At 40.6% G+C, this 14238-nt stretch overlaps 1 protein-coding gene across 1 annotated transcript in view; it reads left to right on the forward strand.

Annotated features, from left to right (window-relative positions):
- Nucleotides 1-609: 609 nt before the first annotated feature.
- Nucleotides 610-14238, forward strand: part of LOC110831755 (LIM domain only protein 3) — a 233735-nt gene continuing 220106 nt past the window's right edge. Inside the window, exon 1 of the mRNA XM_022068108.2 lies at nt 610-929. The gene's annotated coding sequence lies outside the window, so the exon portion shown is untranslated. The remainder of the gene's footprint in view (nt 930-14238) is intronic.

Genomic DNA, 14238 nt, shown 5'->3' on the forward strand with positions numbered 1-14238 from the left:
CTCGAAATCAGTGACAAGACAAAACTGTGGTGTGGTCGGAATAGTTACCGAGCGAGCCCCTCAGTAAAATTGGCAAAAAAACTTTTTTTTTAATTCAGTGTTCTGTCTTACGACAGGTCAATTGCTCTGCCCAAAAAGAGCTCTCCAGTTTTCAGAAAACATATAAAGCGAATAAAATTACGATAGTTCCTTATCATTGAAGTAGGGTAGGCTGTATTAAGTTTTGTCGAAATATGTTCAAGGACCCGAAAGACTTAAAATTTCACTTAGGTTTTAAAATTAAGTTTTCCTTAAAATTAACTCAACCAAAGCAAATCAAAAGCCTGGTATATCTGATATCTGAGGTTCTCGTAGAGTTTAAAATGTAGGTTTTTGTCTTCTTTGTCATGGCGCCGTGGGCAGTTACAAACGTTTCGGAGGAAATTATCGTTCCTATCTTCATCCCAGAAGACCACATTCTACAAATTTTGTGTGCGTCTATCATATTGAGTTTTATCAAACCAATAGGTTCGTAGTTTAAAAGAAATTTTCCAAACGCCGCACCTAAACATCTAGAAATAGTCATTTTAGAAACGGTCACCCATCCCCATTCGTACATTCTTCTAAGAACGGTGTCCGTTTATACCAGTCCTGGCCTCCGCGGAGACGAGTTTCAACTGTTCATGACGTCACTGCAGCTGCCATCTTGTTACGCTTCTTGTGTGCTCAATTCCCGGCTTACTCTCGGACGGAGCGTTCGTCACACGAACTTCAGGGTCGTTTCTTGTTGTGGTCAGATGGCGCAAGGTACATATTTGTGATTATTATTAATCCTCTCTGCTACAACGCTTTGCAACAGATTAGTGCCTGAAAGTGTTTATTGCATGAAGTGTTTAACGACCGCAGGACAAATTGGAAGACATGAAGTTTACTTCAACGAAGTTTGAGAGGTAAGACATTTGTCTATATAAATAACCTTGAAATGTAGTAATATATTGGAAAAATACCAATGACCAGGTTGTGTTAAGGTTTTTGATTCTGGTTAGAATATTATTTAGGACTGAATTTGTCTGATTCAGTGATCACAAGCCTTTATAACATTAAAACTAATGATAATGTTAAATAACATTCACTGCCTTCACTTATCCAAGTGCTGAGATACACAAAGCAAAACACACCACTTGATTTGTGTGGTTATTATTAAACTTAAACGCTTCGGGGATAATAAAGTAGATTACAGTTGTTTAAGAGAGAAGTACTGAGGAAAATATTTACACTTCACAACGATTAAGCCAGCAGTTTAGGACATTACATTACGAGTATCTGAGCGATTGGGTGTACACGTAGCCTAAGGAATTGTGGATAGACGAGATCTGAGGTTCTCACGGATAAGATTATTATGATGGCTGTTTGATGGGTTGCGCTGTGTAGTCTGGTAGAAGATTACCGACGTTTCAGGGGTGCTTGATTTTTCCATCATTAGGAATATCGCCCTTATAGTGGGTAATTCTTGAATAATGCTAGATACCGAAAAAAAACATAAGGATAAGACTGAAATGACTATTAAAGATAAAAATTCTGATAATGACAGGCAGATGGAAGACTTGAGATCGTGTCCAGTTACAAGGTTTCTTTTATTAGCGGTATTAAACTTCCTGGTATTGCTATTAAAGAGCTGAATGTTTTAATGAACACAGCGGAAGCGTTTGTTACACACTGAACAATCCCAAATTGGCTCTGTACCTACGCGCTACGCTGTGATGGAGTATGAGGTCATGGAGGTGTATTTCCGTGCATTCTTAAACTAAGTGCTAGATGAAGATGGGCAATCATCTTCAGACTACGGCCTCTTAATCCCCCCGAAGCCATCGTTTAGGAGGCTGGGTGGACCGCAGAGCCATTCAATAAGCGATGGCATATGACGAGAATCAAACCCCTGTCTTTCAGTCCGCAGCTTCCCGGCTCCAAGTGAACGTTCAAATGATTCACACGTTTAATTTTAAGGTTTCAAGAAAATGAGAAACTTCTCGGCCTCCAATCTGATAGATTGTAAGTGTTTATATTTTTACTCGTTCATTATGTAATTTCTGCGCTGACCGCAATGTGAAGTACGGATAATCATGTATTGAACACTAGTGGTCTAATTGAATACAGTGTTTCAGTGTGAAAGAAAAAACTTCTTGACAAAGAAAACATTTGGTCGGTGTTCCTGAAACCAGCATGGCTCACTTGAGTTGTACACCTCAACGCCTCTGCCACAAAGTGACATCACCGTCATGTTACTTGAGAAATCCTATCCGCGTTGTCATAAAAGCGCTTCGTCACGCGCCAGTTGTATTTTACTTCTATCGGGGGATTTGCGAACCATTACACACACGTACGTATCGAGTTTACAAAACGCTCCGGTAGAGACGGCTTTCCGTTATACAAATGCCTATCGTTCAGCGTAAAGAGGGCAATCGAAACAGAACTGTAATTACAGAATTATCGAGTCCCAGTAAACCTAGTGTGTCTGTCTGTCTGTCTCATATTCAGGATCGATTTCTGAACACTGGCTTCACGTATTGTATTGACTTCGACTGGAAATGGTGTGGGTGCGTTGCTAGGCAACTTTATGAATTGTTACTGTCGGATCGTGGTTATTTGTCTTATTACGTCGTAAGCCGATTTCTCTGCTGGCAGGACAAGGCCTTGTGTGCAGCATCACTTTAAAAACGTCATTTGTTCTCAAATGTAGTACAATAATACCATACAATCACTAAATGCACTTGCCAATGATGTGGCACATTTTAGGATCCTGAAGTATTTGGCGATGTATTTTAAGCCCACTGTAATTTTATTTATTTTATGCGGTAACAGACTAAATAAATGTGAATACTTTGTTTTAATTTATATTAGAACTTAGCTATTTGTTCTTTCTTTATCAAAATACCGTAGTTATAGTTTGTGTCACTGCTCTATGTTGTTGTACGTACATTTTAACGAGGTTATAGGCGTTGTCGATATATTAAATGTTTCGATTCTAAATATTATCATCTTTAGGCCGTACGTACGTGCTTCGATTTACGTAGGCCACTGCCCTGTCAGTGGGATTATTCTGTATTACCATTAATTTTAATAAAACAATAGAATGTTGGATAAAATCTTCAAACAGAATTGTTGCGTAGTTCCGAATACTGGTATTTGTCTCATGCTACCTGTGATAGCCCAATGTAATGGTTATACAGTGCGTTAACTGGCAAAGCTGAACGCAACTGTCATTTCCCGGTTGGAACTGCATGACTCACCACCAAGTGCTTCCAGGTTTTACCGATACGAGTCAACACAAACACTAACATGTATGATTCTCAGAGCGTTGGTCTAGTTGCATTTTAAAGTCTTAATGTAAATGCTATAGTAATTATTACTCCAAATTCTCATGCGATTTGTCGCTGTCCTGTGATCGAATTCCGACCCCAATGCATAACTAAGCTCTAAGATACTCAGTTGTAAAAACGAAAAGTGTCTGTAGAGTTGGCCATGGAAATATGGTCTGATAAGGGCGCCACGTTACAACAGATTTAGCGAGTGTAAAGCGAACTAGCATTCAGGAGGAAACATGATAAAAGTTGACTGTCGGAACAAATGAAGCGAGACGGCAGAATGGCTGACACGCTCATATGGGCAACGAATATTTACACAAAATTTACCTACATGCGTTTGCGTGTTAAAACGACTCAAGTAAACGGATACATGTAAAAATCTATGCGACTATCGACTTCAGCTTCATCACATGGCTCTTCGTATTGTAAATCAAACATGTTTACAAATATTTGCTTGCTTGAAATCTCCCACATTATGAGAGAATAGTTTTATTTTAGTTTTAATGTCGTAGGAATTCTTTAATTCTGATTTACAAATTTAACTAACGCACGACCGAATCCTTTTACGTTCAATATACAAGGAGGTACTTCAGAAAACTCAGAAATCTGTCGCCATGTTTTATCGGGACGTAGAACTGTGTAGCGTGATATCACTTGCATGCCTACACATTTTCTTCAACCAATGCCACGCGAGTAGTTTTAGATTGCAAATCTACTACGGATTTTCTCGTATTATTTAAAGCAAAAATATTAAATAATTTAATACCAGGTATAAGAAGATACTAGTTGTAAGAAAAGCTATTATTTTCTTATAAAACTAGTGTCAACTGAAGGGACATAGTGAAAATTGTTTACTCTGACCAGCGCTATAAAATACCCAGCAGGGAGCTTTAACAATTTAATGACAGTATTAGTTTTCCTGTTTTATTTTCTACATATTTACATTTATTCATATTTATCTTTCCTTCCCTTCCATATTTTTTCTCATTTTTCGTATGCGAGGATTTCAAATTCTGAAGAAATAAAGAGTGTGTTACTCCTGGAGCAGACTCAGACAGCTAGACGCTGCATCTTCGTCTTTCGGTGCTCTCCGTCCAAGTTGTAGATCGTTGTAATGTCATTTAATGCAGAAAAATGCCGGCTTACAGGAACCATAAATCTGCTATCCGCTCGCCGCCTCCTGAGTCTACTAATCGCCCGTTTGTTTAAACCCTCTTCTGTCTCGAGTAAAGCCCTGGGGATTCCCCGTTAATCCTCCATTACCGTCCTTCATCGCGTACACTCCGTTCCCGCTGGTGGCGCCACGCCCGCAGGCAACACAAACAGGCATTACTCGATTTTGGTAAACGAATCGTGAAATGGACATGCGTCTTGTTTATCGTCAGGTGATTTGAACCAACTGCGTTACGAGCTACCTTCCTGAAGACGGTTCTGTCACAGCTTGAGATCTGAACTGTCCTCTGTTGGTGTTGACATTAATAATAGGATTTTAGTTTAGAACAAAAAATGTGACGTCCTCAAGCGTTCGTATTACTGATTCTTATGTAGGAAGTGTTATTCATTGTCTAGTTCTTGTAATGGAATGGTTCATCTATCCAAACTGATGCTTGAAACAACACGTAGAAACATCGAACATTGCAAACAAGTGGCTTCTTGAGGAATGGGGCTTTTGGAAAGGAGGTTGAATGTTTTGCACACACGAAGTCATAATTACGTAGGAACAAGCGAAGGGGGGGGGGGGTAAGATCTAAGGAAAAATTAAGTGCATATACACAGCCGGTCTAAAAGGGTATGAAGGTAAGGAACGGGAAGGAAGCGATGAGGAATGTAGAGGAACGGACTGGGAATATAAGAAGCGAAATGAAGAAAATAAAACTTAAAATATTTAGAGTACAGGAAGGGAAAATAAATCAAATTCAATATGAGAAAGAAGAAGGTATATCTTGTTTAACAGCGCTGCATCAGCCATAAATATTCCAATGAGTGTTATAACAAGGACACGATGGTAGTACGATGGGAGAAAACGGGCTGGGGGGGAGGGGATTTGCGTGGTGTGACTGAGGAAAAGGGAGGAAAGTAAAAAGAGAGATCCGAAGTTCTTAATCCCTGTCAGTGTAAAAACAGTTCCCAATTACACGCCTTCTCTTGCGACGCAAGTTTTTGGGAAAAAAGATACGTTGGGCGTATCAAGTAAATAATCCTATGTAAATCTTGTGAAGAAGCCTTGCTCCCTCCCACACCCTGCTCGCTATAATTCCTCCCCCTCACTAGCCTCTTACACTCCATTCTCGTTCCGAAACTTTGTAGCACCCCACCCAGCTAATATCCACAGGCGTGTAGTCACATCCGCTAGAAATGGAACACTACGTCTTCCTACAATCTAAATGAAGTCTTGCATGTCTCCTGAGAGATGTTCATCTGCTGATTCTTAATTCCCTATGTGCGTGCTCTTCGTTCCACGCACTTAAACAAAAATGGCCGAAGAGTACAAATTATCTAATGTCCTTTGCTTCGTTCTGTCATAGCTTACTCATAGGTTCCAGTCGGTACATCAGTTTTCTTCTTTGTTGACTTGAGTTACTCCTTTCGAACTCGCTTTAGAATCCTTTGTTTTTAATATCGACTGTTGACGGCGATATATCGATACCAGCAGCCTGTGCTGTGTTCAAGAGTACAAATCCCTTCCCTCCGCCGAACGGATTATTAAGAGGGCCGCTTAGTGTGGTATCCGGCCATGTCGTGACATCACACTGAGTGCAAAAGCGAAACATGTTTCGCCCATTGCAAAATCAAAGTTACATCACAGCGGGGAGGAGATTTGCGAGGCCATATTGTGGGAACAAGTCTTCAGCGAGGTGTATTGCCCATTGCAGGTTCTGACGCTACAGTCACACATCAGATTGAATAAGAATATTACGATGTGCTATATTTGATGAACCAAGGCGGTTACAGAAGTAAAATGACTTCAGGATGTGCAGAAACACTTCGAGATTTCACGTGTTCAGTGTGTGCGTCATGACGTCAAGCGACAGATGTCTATGCTGTGTTGAAGTTCTACTCTGACTTAATCCGTCGTTTGTTCAATTCGTGGTGGTCGTTCGGAGATCTTCAATTGTCACAAAGTTGTCATACCAGTGGTTTCTCCTCTAAATTTAATTGGAACCAGTACTGAACTGTAATCACAGATTTTAATTTGTGAAACCAAAGATTACATTCAGCTGTTTGCTTTTATAAATTTTAATATTATTTTTCCATTTTCTATCGGTTTTCCGAATGGCCGGTTTTGCGAGACATTCAAATTCAAGGTAGAATATTCTAAGTAAAGAAGTTTATTGCTATGAGTCGAAGTGCCAGCCGCCCAGCTCGTACGTTATAAAGTGTAGTTTCATATTTCTATTGTACGAGAACAGAACTTTCGAATGCAGAATTTGTTTGCAGCAATATCTGCTGGCCGGGTAGGCTTCTACATTGCCGGCTCTGGGCTTTTAACTTGGGTTTGGTTCAGGCGGGTGGATACGTGAATGGGATGAGCTATAAACCCGCGTCCATCGTATTGCATGACGCTACCTACGTATCCTGGGACGCCTCAGAGACACCTGTGCCACTCTTGCTGTCTTCCGACAGGGGCGCCGCAGGCGAGTGGCGGCAGAATTATCGTCATCACGTCCGGAGAAAGTTTTAGACCTGGACATTAGCTTCCCCCCCCCCCCCCCCCTGCAACCCTCGCAAGTTCTGGTCCAGTGCTGCATCCGGCGGTGCAGGTCCCCCTTTAGCTTTGCGACGCGACACACAGACAGAATTTTGGATTCTGTAATTAACATCACATGTTTACTTTCGAAGGAATAATGATGCGCAACAGGGCGATGTGTTTCAGTGTTGACTGCGGAATGGTATAAAATTCATCTCACTACCAGACACACTGCTGGCATTAAGTTTGTACCGCCAACATTCAACGATACCAAAAAATTTCAATTCGCACTTTTATACAGCTGGTACACTACCGACACGAAGTGTGGAATCCTAGAAGCAGATATTTCATAATTTACTATTAACTGCTTTTCTAGATTTTGTCCACCAGTTAGAATTCCGAACGAAATGCTTTATAAATTGCGTAGTTCCTTTACCGGTGAAAGGTCATGTGATTGACAGCAGAGTTTTATAACTACATTGGCACTCGCAACTTTTTAACGTGAGAACGGAAATAAGTCCAGTTTTCGAGACGCTGTAATGATTTTAGAATATTAGTCGGGTCATAGACAGAGGAAACCAGATACATCCTACTACCATGAAATAAATAACACAAAAAAATTGTTTCTCCACACTGTTGTGTGTAGTCTGAGCTTCAGTTGCGCCATCTTGGTTGCATGTAATAAGTTTCAGGTAAACAGTTTCTTGCTGATCAACGATAAACACACAGGAGGGAGTACCTTGGTTTTAATCTCCATTATATCAGACAAGGAGAATGTTTGTTCGTCTGGTAGTGACTAGGAAGCCGAAACAGAAGAAGACCATATTGGGTACTTCACGTGAACACTGAGTTTGTCACATGGTGCACGCACGTGACTGAAGAATTAAATGTATATGAGAAAACATTTTGGTGTTTCTACAGAATTCGTGTCAAATTTTACTAAAAAGGACACTAGTTAGTTCAAAAGTGACTCTTCAGACTGCGTGGGTCACTAGATAACAGTGTTCCTCAACCTGTGTGCCACGAATTTTTACGAGAAATTGCATATTCCCACGTTATAGTCAGAAACAAGGCAATGTATTGTGTTTCGTAATTAAAAACTGTAACACACACACTGGATAAACATTGATAGTTTTATTGAACATGTCTTATGTTATGTTTTCTTATGCCTGCATTCTTATAGGGTAAGGATTTATATGTGCGTACATATTTATGGTCATGTACAATTTCGTACCCAGTTTCCGTGAGGCGAAATTTTGTGGTCTGTTGTCATGTCTCTTTGACACATTAGAGTGTTCCGAGATAAAATATTAAGACTTCATCAGCTGATTCTTGGGGCAATTCTAATTAATTGGTGAGATTTGTGGTTCTCAAGGCTTCCAGTATGAAGGTGGCTGTCTTCTGGGACGTGTCAACGGGTAGTCGGCCGACCACCAGTATTCCAGAAGACAGCCAATTCTAACTTTTACTTCATGTATTACCTCCTTGTTTGCTACATATTTTACTGTAACTTTATGAAAGATCTGACGTATTTGTAAAAAGTAACCTATTTTAATATAGCATATGTCTCAGGGGAACTGAAAAATTTCATAAATCCTGTATCAATTTATGGCTTATCTCTTATAAATCCAAGTGAAATGAGTTCAGCCATTCTGACCCTAAAGAATTAGCAATGAAATTTAATTCAACCTGTGAATACAGTGTATGCGACGAGACTATTAACTTCGTAGGGGTGTCTAATGGAAGTTGTTACTGTAGTCTAGTGATTAGCAGCCTGCGGGTCGAACGTGGCCAAACATTTTTACGAGTTCAATCACATGTAATGGGAATTAACCATTGACAGAAGGGCAAAGATTTTAATGAATAAAACTTGTATATGTACGCCTATAAAGTCAAGATAGTGTCGTTAGTGCCCAAAGTTACAATGTGCCTTTTCCAAACCGCATGAAATTTAAATTATTTTGATATTAATAATTGAGGTTATAAAAATTAACAATTACTTGATACCAAAACTGTCTAAAAGCTAATAAACAATGTCTTTACAATAAAGTTAATTCTATGGAGAAATACAGCTATCGTTTTCAATTGACTACGGGTTTTAGGCCTATGTTCTTTGAATTAAAGAAAAAGAGTTTTGCTTTCTGTCCAAGACCTTCGGAAAAGACTCGAATAGCCAGCCAATGTGATCCTCGGTAATAAGAAGTTGCTACGCCTGGTGTAGTATTTGCATTGAGCTATAAACTGACTCCACGCTCCACCCTGGCTGCAGAATGCTGCACTATGGGTGTTCTTCAGTGGAGATATCGCCTTTCTCTAATGGGTTCGCAATGAAATTAGGCTTCTCATTGTGGCCGCGAGATAGTGCGCTGGGCAACCAACAGATTACTGATACGAAGCACAGCATTTTAAAATGAAATTACCGCGAAAGCCAGATGAGGGCGACACTGCTGGTCACTTTGTGACGGAACCGTGAGTCACTCGGCGTGTCGCCAAGAGCCAGGAATAGAACTTTGAAGTCTACTGGACCGTTTCCTTCCACCTCCTTATCTATTCATCTTTAATAATGATCACTTTCCAGTCCCATTACATGCAGTAATTTTTTTTATCTCTGCAGTTGAAGTAGTAAGTATTAAATGACCGGAAGGCACACTTAAAATCCTTTATGAAGTTTTTGATACATAAATTGTGATGAATAGAACTGGTACTTGCCGAAACGTCTGCGTTAATTCTAATAACCTTATACGGGTTATGTAACCAGTGGATGTTTTACTGAATTGCCTAATAAATGCAGAATTTAAAATCTGTACATTTTAAACAGCGAGAGGTCAGATCTCACGTGCTCCAACTTCGAAGACATAGGGCGTATGTAAAAAGTGGGGGTAGGCTCCACGTTAGATGCCCGCAGGGGTACGTCAGTGCACACCAAAGTGTTCCACAGCGTTCACCATTTTCATTCTTCATCCCATTTTGGATCACTTTACGTATAATAAGGAACAATTTTAATATTATCTTTCTGTCTCCGTAATGTTCTTAACAGTGATATCTTTACAGTAGGTTCCACTATTAGCATTGCTTAGTTACTTAGTTCAACACAACGAGCTACGTGGCGAATATATCACTAACAAAACCATGAAAAATTTCACAGTTATTTCTAGGCACATCTTTCTTTCAACTAAGACTGTAAATCACTCGGTAGCAGAAATTTACACATTTTGGAGTGTGACTACCGACGACAGAACTGAAGGGCGGAAAACCCATCTGAAGTCTCAAAATATGGTTGCACGAAAAACATAAATTTCGCTTATTTTCGAACATTCTGTGAATCATGCCATCGTTACAATTTTCAGCATTCTTGGAGATAATTTAGAAAAAAATCAAATAGCAAAAATAGTAAATGATTGTCCAACGCAGGGAACACATACGTTCTGTGATTTGCGTTGAACGAACTCCATACTATATGAGATTAATGGCAAACCGGGAACACATAAATGAAAAATAATATACTGTAATTCATTTATGAATGTTAAACAATATAGGATAGTTAATCATTAAGAATATCACCGGAATGTTAGGCCAAATACTGTTGCCCACTTACCGCCCCGCAAAGTATCTAGAATCTTTGTCTCATCTATTTTCATAACCTTCCAACTTTTCTTGGTTTCATTATCAAATTTACGTCTACGCTTTGATTCCATAATTCTGTCCAAGGCAATTTCATGAATAACGAAATACGAGGAAAACAAAACTATGATAATTAACAAAGTCACAGCGTAAGCGATACTGAGATCGCCGTTCGTAAGGTTTGTGAGACGAAGAGGGGGCGAATGACGCGGGAGGAGGTAATCGCGAACATACGCCGAATAAAAAACCCAACATCTTTGTACAAATACATACCAAAAGCTAAACCGTATTTGGATTCTTAGACATCAGTGTAATTCTTCGTGTGCCACTACAGCATATTTGTCAGACCGCGTATAATCGAATCTGCGCTGTACTCAACCGCGTTGCAATTGGATGTACCGTGCAACATCCAGCAGATACTTTTCTTCGCTGCCAAAAAACGTATCAGTCCTTGTAGTGAATGTTTTGCAATAATTACGTACTATTCATATTGCGTACTAAATTGCGAAACACCCAGTAAATACCACAGGAAACCAAGCGAACCGCAAACTTCCCAACTGAGTATAGCCCCGGGAGTCAACGCAAGGACCGTGGAGTGGACACGGAGTTTTTAACGTCGTTAGGCTGAAGATGGGGCGACAAGTGAATTAGCCTAGAGTGTTTCAAAACAGTTGAGCCGAGCGCACACAGCTACGGGAGCATAAAGTCGGGAATCGCTTGCCACCCTCGTCTCTTCATGGAGTCCCTGGAAATAACTGTCATCTATTTTACAGATAAAATCGTAATTGAATCTGGGTTGACAGCAGATTTGCACAGGGTGACGCCACTCTTTGTGGTTAGCAGCGGAACACACGAGCTCACTGCGGGGCGACCGCTTTGTAACACTTTGCCACCAGATCCACACCTACACGATGCGGTGTTGTGTTGTTAGACGAAAGAAAGACGAACAGGACAATGAAGGTAGAAATTTGTTGTTTTTGATTCGTCACATGTCTGTGTGTCTGTCAGTAACAACTGTGGGTTAGCGGAGTGAACTAGAGCCTCATTTAGTAAGGACCAGATTACTTGCAAGTTCTTGGCGCGTGGGTGAGGAGCAAGGTGATAAGAATTGCGCGCGCACCTCCACGCTTTTCCTACCCGTTCTACCCGGCCGTTCCATTCACCGACCAGGCCGTGCCGAGTACAACTATCTAAAACACTTTGGAGCTCAGGTAGCAAGTAATCTGGCCCTTACTGTACTTTACGAGTACTGTAAGTTAAACGTGTACCGGCGTATTATTATGAGAAACTTGCCCATCATTTCCATTATATTCATCCCTTAGAACCTTTACGTATATCGAAAGTCCTTGGAGGTAAGACATCGCATATTTCTATGTGCAGTGGGAGTGCCGTAGGAAGATCACTTGTTGACATTTCTCTGAAACTTTAGTTGTTTGTTGATGTCGTCAACCTATAATCTAAGTGAGGCTTAAGGTTGTCATGGTGGCTAATACAAAGTTGATTCTCTTCTGGGTTATGTCGTAGTATGCCGACGTTTCAGAGGTGCTTACTGATAAAAGATGCCCTAAAACGTCAGTAATCGTGTACCACACTACACTGCACAACAACCCGGAAAGCATATTACACTTTTAAGTAGCAGCAGTACAGAATAATGTAATTAATGAATAGTTTAATAACTATAAGATGTCGGAGCGCAAGACCAGGAACTCAAGCACCGTTATCTGAACGTGTATGAGCACGTATGTATTATTTAATCCAGGACGTAATTAAAACCGTTAATGTGCTGTTATTTAACCATCTGTTTGTTAAGGTTCATAAACAGCTACATGCTTCCGTTGTACACCATTTTAACATATTCTAATATTCTCTCTCTGAAGCCAGAAATTAACCCTCCGCCGTGTTGGTTTTACTGGTAGGAGCTAAATATTGCAAGAGCGGAGGCTTCCCTTTACTGGAAAGTAAAATGGCATAGAAACGTGTTTCTGTGCGGTTGCTAAAGAAATGGACTGCTTTCCTCCCGCCGCGCCGCGTCGGAAGGGTGTGTTCCGTCATAACATCGAGAGGGGGGCGAGCACTGATCTGATCGCTTTAATGACCGAGTAAAGGTATTGTATCTTAATGTCCTTGGTTCAAGCCTGTTCTCTGTTATGCCACAGATACGGCCAACGAACGCGCGCGCACACACGGGCTTTCCCGTGGAGCACGTGAAGTGATTCTCACGATATACAGAGCGTCTGCCCCTCGGCCTCATCTATACCTGTCTAATTTCTTCGTTGTTGAGAACATTTGTAGCTGGCGGAATAAACAGATGACTCACGTCACTTTGCGCTGATATTCTTGCTATATTTTAAGCTTTGTCTGTGGTTCGAGTGTGTCTGCAAAGAGTTTGTTACTGTCAGCACTGATGATGTAGGAGATGTTCAGGTCATGTGACCTCATAAGTGTCACTTTGGAGTAAGTGGGGAGGATAATATTAAAATTGACCTTCGTAATTTATTTTCTGAAATTTGAAGCGAATTAAACAGCCCCAAGATAACAGAAACTGGGAGGACTTACAACACGTTGATGGATTAATTTTTTTTTATATAATTTAGCGACAAGATAAATTACCTTGTGCGTGTGCATAAAACGTGAAGAATTACAATTTGTGTGTTCCCATACCAGAATTGTGTTATATTTATAGTTTCTCGTGCTTTGATTAGCTTTCTTGATAAAGCTGCCGATGTACACAAGTAACATGCTGTATTGGGATGTTAAAGGAGTTGATACAAAGTTCCAAACTTTCAAACCTCGGTAACATTTTGAAATGAATGGTGATGAAGTTAGAAGCACTGCTCTTGTTGGGAATCGAACCCGGTCATGTTGCTGACTGAACTCATGATCGCCCCCACACATACCAAAAAAACTGCATTTTCCTTTCCAAAAATATTTTTTTGGGGCATTTGTAGAAACGTTTCAGAAAACTCGTCACACAAACACATCCCAGCGCGGGACACAACAGTTGTTGGCGCCTCTCATTTGTTTTAGCCATACATTTGTTTTGGTTATTTGTTTGGCCGGCAGATGGCAGGCCGGTTGTGGAGCTGTGAATTATGCAGCACGCGGTAAAGTATCCTGTCGGTCTGCCCTCTGGCCGACAGCGGCTGAATGTCATTTAAAACTTAGCGACGGGCCATTAAACCATTAATGCGGCACTTTTTTGCTTGCGTCGAGACTTTTAATGAACTCCATCACATTGGGCCCTGTCACGTGAGCTATTGAAAAACTTAAGACACCGCATAAAAATTTAAACTGGAGGTGAGTTTACACACTGGGTACCTAGCAACACGAGGATTCACAGGGCAGTGGAAACGGACAAGCAGCGAGGCTGTCAGAAGTCGTATGACTGCAGACAAGTTTTATAAACCATCTAGCGGATATTTGGACTTCTCGTTTAATACCACTAATATGTGATGTCTCCTGCTTCACCGACCGTATTTGTTCCCGGTATCAGATTCAAAATCATTGCAGCTAAATTCTAATCACTTGTACAGACGGTATCATATTTATCAAGACTGTTTACGTTCTTGGAATAACTGCGAACAGGTA

The sequence above is a fragment of the Zootermopsis nevadensis genome, unplaced genomic scaffold (assembly GCF_977971745.1).
Source record: "Zootermopsis nevadensis isolate Lab colony 2312 unplaced genomic scaffold, Znev_1.0 Znev_ptg000028l, whole genome shotgun sequence".
Lineage (NCBI taxonomy): Eukaryota > Metazoa > Arthropoda > Insecta > Blattodea > Termopsidae > Zootermopsis > Zootermopsis nevadensis.